We start from the raw sequence: 6,660 nt of genomic DNA on the forward strand, positions 1-6,660 counted from the left end.
AGTTCAAAGCAAAGTGTCTTCCTGTACATGGAGGGCATCAAATGATTGGGCTCCACCCAAAACTCCTGTATCACAAGGAATTCTTCTCCAATGATATCAAACTGTCACCTAGGACTTGATCAATGTAAACTTCCTAATATATAGACCAAGAAAAGAGACCAAAGGCTGAAGTGGAATGCTTATAACTACTTTGGGGTCTGTCCAATCAGCCAGGTCGAAATTCTCCTTACTATATTACCAATTCAACTTACATGTCTCCATCTTTTCCCCAATAACATGAGGGATCTTCCTAAAATCTAGGTAAACTCTACCAGGGTCATTCTCCTCATCTTCGAGGTGGATCAGAAAAGCATGCTGGGTTAGTTTAGCGTGACCTAGTCTCGCTGGTCCTTTGGGATCACTCCCAACTCTTCCAGCTGTTCCCCAACCCTTTGGTAATTCATTTTAGAATTGTGCCAGGAATGAGTCAAACTCAAGGACTTCTTACTTTCTCTCCTTGACACTGGCCCTTCCTGAGGCTCTGGCCCTATTTGTATTCTCATCACTGGCAGCAGTTCAGCACTCATACATCATTCCTTCTGGTCTGCTGGCATGGAGCTCATTTGGGCTGATAACATGAACTCCCCAAGGCTGTCTAGGTGAGTTTCCATATTGACCTCTCTTTAAACAACTTCTCCTTTTATATCTCTGTAGATCTGCTTTTCTTTTTACCTTCAGAATTTCCTGTTTGGGAGTTTGCCATCTTTCCCAGGATAACTTCTTTTATAGAACTTTGGTCCAAGGAATAAATAAATGACAAGTCTCTGTAAGCACTTCTGGGCCCAAAGCACTCTGAATATAAATAAAAAATAAATTCAGCCTCAGCTGTCCAAGAACTCACATTTTACTAAAGGGAGACAACACAGCCATGAAGAGTCAGCTACAGGACAGACCCAAAGCCCCAGGGGTCCTTGGGATGCAACGGGAGGCCAGATAGCAAGTCCTGGGCTCTATAGGTCCAATGGGGAGGCCCAGGGGTCTAGGTTGCAAGTAACTCAGTTTTGCTGGAGCAGAGAGAGATGTGTTAAAACAGTCCCTCCCTAAATCCAGAGTGTATTTCCCATGCCTGGCGAGCCTTCCTTTCTCTACTCAAAAATTCTAAAATGGAGTGTAGACATTGCTGCAGGTTTCCCACCACACCCAGGCTTGTGATTAGTAGGTTCTCTGAAGGACCCCCTCCCCTGGCCGATCTAGTTCCCAGCAGGTGGTTTTATGTATGTATGACCTGGCACCGCCCTCCAACTGGGCAGGCTGCCTTTCATCCCTTGCAGCTCCTGCCCTTGCTCTCTTTTAATCCTCCACCTACCACTGACATCATCATTCGACATGTCATCAGCCTTGGTGCTCTACGTGCCAGCAGTCCTTCTAAAGCCTTCACTGAAGGAGGGGGCCTAGGCCAGCCAGCCTTCACTCCCCACCCAGATGGACTTCAAACTTTGGACTTCTCCATCCTGCCCTGCAATGGGTACTTTCTCTGCAACCCACTTCCTATGGCGGATTTTCTTCCTCTAAGTTCCTGAGGGCAGACACTATCATTCTTTTTTGTCTCTGATCCCCCACACTTGGCATAGTGCCCTGGGACATAGTAGGAGCTTAGTAAATGCCTACTGACTGACCATGATGTAGGCGTTCTTTTGCATCCCAACACTAAGGGGCCCCAATGGAGCAGGCAGGTTGCTAACCTTGGCCACACCAATGACTAGCCTCCCTCCTCTTCCTTTGGATGACACCTTTTATGAGAAAGTCCTCGTTGGTAACATGCTGCACAGCCTGCTATGATCGCCATGTGGTCTTCCACTGCTCTTTGGGTGAACTACACCTTGAATTCCCTGGAGACTGTGGTATAAACATGAGTCACAGTCTTAGAGCATTACTACTGCTGGTGGAAGGCTGGGCCTTTGCTTCAGGGAGATGTTTGGGGTAGCTGGAAACGCTGAGAAGTTTCCCAAACTTAATCCTACCTACTCTCAGTGTCCTTTTCCATCATGGACCCCATTCACTGCATATGCCCAAAATGCTCCTGAATCAGCCCTATAGGCGTTCACCCGAATGAATATCATTGTTCTGCTTCGTTTTTCCACCATAGACAGTGAGGTCAAATGGTTTTGACGGATTAGGGACCTCCTGTAAAAGGTTTTGTAATGATCTGAGGCTCAATGTAGAAAACACAATGTTGCTCAAAACAAAAGCAAGGGGACACTTCTTCCATGGGGATTCTGTGCTGACGATGGCCACCCTGCACCTCCTGGTTTTTATGCCTCGCTTGAGAGCACTAAGGGGAAGATTAAACAAAGTTATTTCTGTTGTTGGATCTCTCGGAATCTGCTGTGTTTTAATCTAGGCTGGGATACACCTTGTTGGTTGCTCTCCTCAGGTTTTTTTTTTTTAATAGTCCACACATAATACCTACAGAGAAACCCTGTATTCTCTGACTCAACTGTGTAAAGACGTCATCTTCTCCAGAATATTCTTTGCAAATGCCTACTCGTTCTCATCTATGTCAAGGATTCTACATCCCAGCTACATCATGAAAGCCCCTAATATGTGTTATGTATAGATTATTCTCAGGAAGATTTCTGTAGACAGGGGCTAGTAGGCATGTGGTCAGTAACTGATAATCTTTTCTTTTTCTTTTGGAGGGCAATTGGGGCTAAGTGACTTGCCCAAGGTCACACGGCTAGGTTTTTTTTTGTGTTAAGTGTCTGAGGCTGCATTTGAACTCAGGTCCTCCTGACTCCAGGGCTGGTGTTCTATTCACTGCACCACCTAGCCGCCCTAACTGATAATCTTTTCAATCATTGTTTTTGGGGTAGTAATATCTATTTATCCCCAAGTATTTGGTATTCTCCCAGCTTTCAGATATGCTGAGAATACTTCAATGCCCACAAAAATGTTGCCTCTGTGTGGATGGACCTTCTCTGTGTCCATCTGGTCCAGCTTCCTGTTGATTATCATTAGCTTGATATCTGTTTCCTCATCCAACACATCAAGGGCTGTGATATTCAGAGTGTAAACTGAGAAGAGGGGCAGCTAGTTGAGTGATCCTGGGCAAATCACTTAACTGTCTGCCTCAGTTTGTAAAATGGAGAGAATAAGAGCCCTCCTTCCCTGGGTGGTTTTGAGGATGAAATGAGATAATGATTAGAAAGTGCCTGGCACATAGGAGTAGGACAGAAATGTTAGCTACTATTATGATCATTATCATCTACAAATGCAGGGGCTCCATGGTTTGTTAAAGAGACCTTTGTATTTGTCTTCTCTTTGCTCTTCTCCCAGTTTCATCCTTCAAGATGTGAGGTTGAGTAACTTTAGTTTCTCTATCTGTTCATCTCCCCCAGGCTTCTCCATTTCTGGTTTCCAGATTTCTTTACATGTTCTTTTTTTTTTCTTTTTGGAGGGCAATTGTGGTTAAGTGACTTGCCCAAGGTCACATGGCTAGTTTTTGTGTTAAGTGTCTGAGGCCAGATCCGAACCCAGGTCCTCCTGACTCCAGGGCTGATGCTTTATTCACTGCGCCACCTAAACGTCCCTCTTTACATATACTTCTAATGAACAATGCTATTCCACTCCAGCCCTCATTTGTCTACATTATTCCTTCTGAATATGGCACATCCTTCTAGACCTACTTGGTGAGTCTTTTCCCATCAAATATCAGTGGTCAAACTTGTCTCCTTCCTTTAGGATTTCTCCTTTTCTTTGTTACCCCTGAGAATCCTTAACCCTGACATAAAAAAAAAAAAATCTCTGCACCCTGAATGCCTAGTACAATGCTGTTCACCTAAAAAGAATTTAGTAATAAGTTATCACTTCTTACTTGCACACTTATAATGCTCTAGTCTCTTGGGTTCCTTCCTCTTCTCTCCAATCCATCATTCACACAGATCCCAAAATACTCTTTCTAATGCTCAGGTGTGACCATACCGATCCTTTGTTCAAAAGCCTTCGTTGTCCTCAATTTTCTTTAGGAAAAAATTAATTTAAAGGTGACGTTGAGACAAATGACAAAAGGGTCCTTGATCTCAAAGCACAGGGTGGATCAGAGACAACACCACACACACGGATAAGCAGATACAGAAATACAGGAAAGTCAACGCAAAGTACTCTGGGGTGGCAGGAGGGCACGGGACTGGGACAGCTCTGAGCAGCCTGTGCCCAAGAGGGCTGGGGCCGGCCAGGAGCTGGCCCCGGCACGGGAGCCTGCTGGATCCCCCGGCCCAGCCCCGGGACCTGCTCCCTGCTCTTCGGGCTCAGCCCAGGCCACCTGAGCCTGCTCCCCCTGGCGCTCCCCCCCCCCACGTGGGGTTCCCGAGACCTCTGCCCCTGCCCTGGGCACCCCGATGATCTGCATGGCGCCGCCACCGCCGCCCTTCCAAGCAGAACTGAGCCGGGCAGGAGCCCCCGCTCCGCCCTGATGCTGGCTGACCACGGACCCTTCCACGCTTGGCCTCGCGCCTCACCCACGGGTGCTCTGCACACACGTGTTTTCATGCCACCTCCTCCGAGGCGCATAAGAACCCCTGCAGAGGCTGTGCAGGGGCTTTCACGTCCACTCTACGGATGGGCAGAGCTGGGCTCGGGGACGGAGGTCCCCGTTGCTCCAGCTCAGTCGCAGGAACAGGACCCACGGGGAGGCCGGCGTGGCGGCCACGGCTGACCATCCCGGGCCGGCCCCTGCATTGGCGCGGCCATACGGGAAGGTGATCAGGTATCACCGGGATCGCCAAAGGTGTCCCAACCACGGGATCGCACAGCGCCTGCGCAGTCACATGGGGGCCACAAGCTCCCGGGCGCACACGTCAACTCTGAACCCGCCAACAAGCTTCGTACGGCGCATGCGCAGACAGAGGCAAAGGGTTCGAGACCCAGGGTTCTCCGCGCTTACTGACTTAGAGCGCATGCGCAGGAGAGAGAAACGTGTACAAGAACAGACGTGGTCACTCGAAGTAACCAGTGCCCCCTGATCTGGAGCGCATGCGCAGTCTCGTGTTAAGGCTTTCTGGCCACCACCTTTTAGCACACCTGCGCACTGCGAGGCGATGGGGGGCGTGCCGTGGGCCCAGACAGTCCACGAAGAACGACGCCCCCCAACCTCTTATGACACATGCCCAGTAGCAGGGTGAGGGCCCATACATACCGAAGTCAGACCTCTACCGTCCCTTCCCTGCCACGGCGTCTGCGCAGCCGCAACCAGGACCCTGAGAGGAGGGCTCGGCCCGCTCCCTCCCTGCCCCCCAATCCAAGGCGAGACCCGCACCCTCAGTGAGTGCGGGCAGCCCCGGAGCGCCGCGGGCCACGGGCCGCCGAGGTACCTCAGCGCGCGCTCGCTAGCTCGCTCCGTCCACCGCCCGTCACGGCGGTCAGGCTCCGGCTGCGGCGGCTCTGCAGCCTCCTCCGCAGGATGCCGTCACCTGACGCAGGGGCTGGGGCCTCAGCTACTGCATTTCCGCCGGAAGGGAGCGGCGGGCACCGTGGGCGGGGACACCTTTGACCTGACGACCGAGGTTCCGCCTGCGAGCCAGGCACTGGGATGCGGAAGGGGGAAGGGCAAAGCGCGGAGGGTCGGGGTGGACTTGTAATAATAGAATGTCAGGGCTGGGAGGGGCCGGAGAGCCGGAACGGGCCTTAGAGTGAGGAATGTGGGGGGGAGGGGCCTCAGAGCCGGGAATGTGGGGGGAGGGGCCTCAGAGCCAGAACCAAGGTTAAAATTAGATTCAGAAAGACTTCCAGTACCAGCTTGAGGAATCCGCATTTGATCCTAGAGGTCACAGGGCGCTGTCCGAGGCTTTTGAGCAGGGGTGTGACGCGGTCACACGTGTCTTAGGAAGATGACTTCCGCGGCCTTGTGGCAGGTGGCCGCAGCCGCCTGCAAGTCCGGGAGGCGGCCTGGGCAGTCTTCCCTCTTTCTTGGTGATCTGTGCCATGAGTCTGGGGGGGTGAGAGGCAGAGGCCCCCAGAAGAGCCCGGGTGGCCCAGACCTGCGTGGGCAGTGGATTCTGACTGGCCCAGAAGCACGGAGGGCACTGAGCCATTCATCAGGGGCGAAGGCGGCCTCAGCCCCCTGGGGATGGGAAGCTGGGGGCTGAGTTGAGAGATTTCAGACTGGGGGAAGCCGGTGAAAAAGCATGGAGTGGGGAGTGTCTTCCGTGAGGAACAGCAAGAAAGGCGCGAACAAGCCTTTATTGGGCCCCTGTGTGCCAGGCACTGTCCTCAGCCGGTTACAACGATCTCATTTGATCTTTAAGCCCTTGGGAGATGCGTGCTGCAATTATTGTCATTTTACATTTGAGGGAACTAAAAGAAACAGGGTTAAGTGACTGTCCCAGGGCCCCACAGCTAGTAAGTGTATGAGGCTGGATTTGAACTTGGTCCTTCCTGACCCCAGGCCAGTGCTCTGTCCACTGTGGCACCCCCCTTGCTGCCTCTAGGCCAGTGTTGCTGGGGCACACAACTCCCAGTTCAGGAACTGAAGCTAAAAAGATGAGTAAAAAAAAAACCACCACAAACCAGTATAAAAAAATATTGCCAGTCTAATTCTGTAATGACTGCAAGCGGGCTCAGAGGAAAGATGGATATCCCACAAGGCCTCCATGAGTACCTACAAGAAATGAAATGAGATTTTAA

General features: G+C 51.3%; 1 protein-coding gene across 3 annotated transcripts in view; it reads right to left on the reverse strand.

Moving 5' to 3' along the window:
• RNF185 (ring finger protein 185) overlaps positions 1–5,502 on the reverse strand; it is a 32,235-nt gene extending 26,733 nt beyond the window's left edge. The window contains exon 1 of one of the 3 annotated variants that reach the window (XM_069081680.1): positions 5,349–5,502. The gene's annotated coding sequence lies outside the window, so the exon portion shown is untranslated. The other 2 variants (XM_069081681.1, XM_069081679.1) reach the window with 2 other exon arrangements.
• Between the last annotated feature and the right edge of the window lie 1,158 nt (positions 5,503–6,660).

The sequence above is a fragment of the Petaurus breviceps genome, unplaced genomic scaffold (assembly GCF_028583685.1).
Source record: "Petaurus breviceps papuanus isolate PSGF00001 unplaced genomic scaffold, PetGlider_PUasm1.0 99, whole genome shotgun sequence".
In the NCBI taxonomy this organism is placed as follows: Eukaryota; Metazoa; Chordata; class Mammalia; order Diprotodontia; family Petauridae; genus Petaurus; species Petaurus breviceps.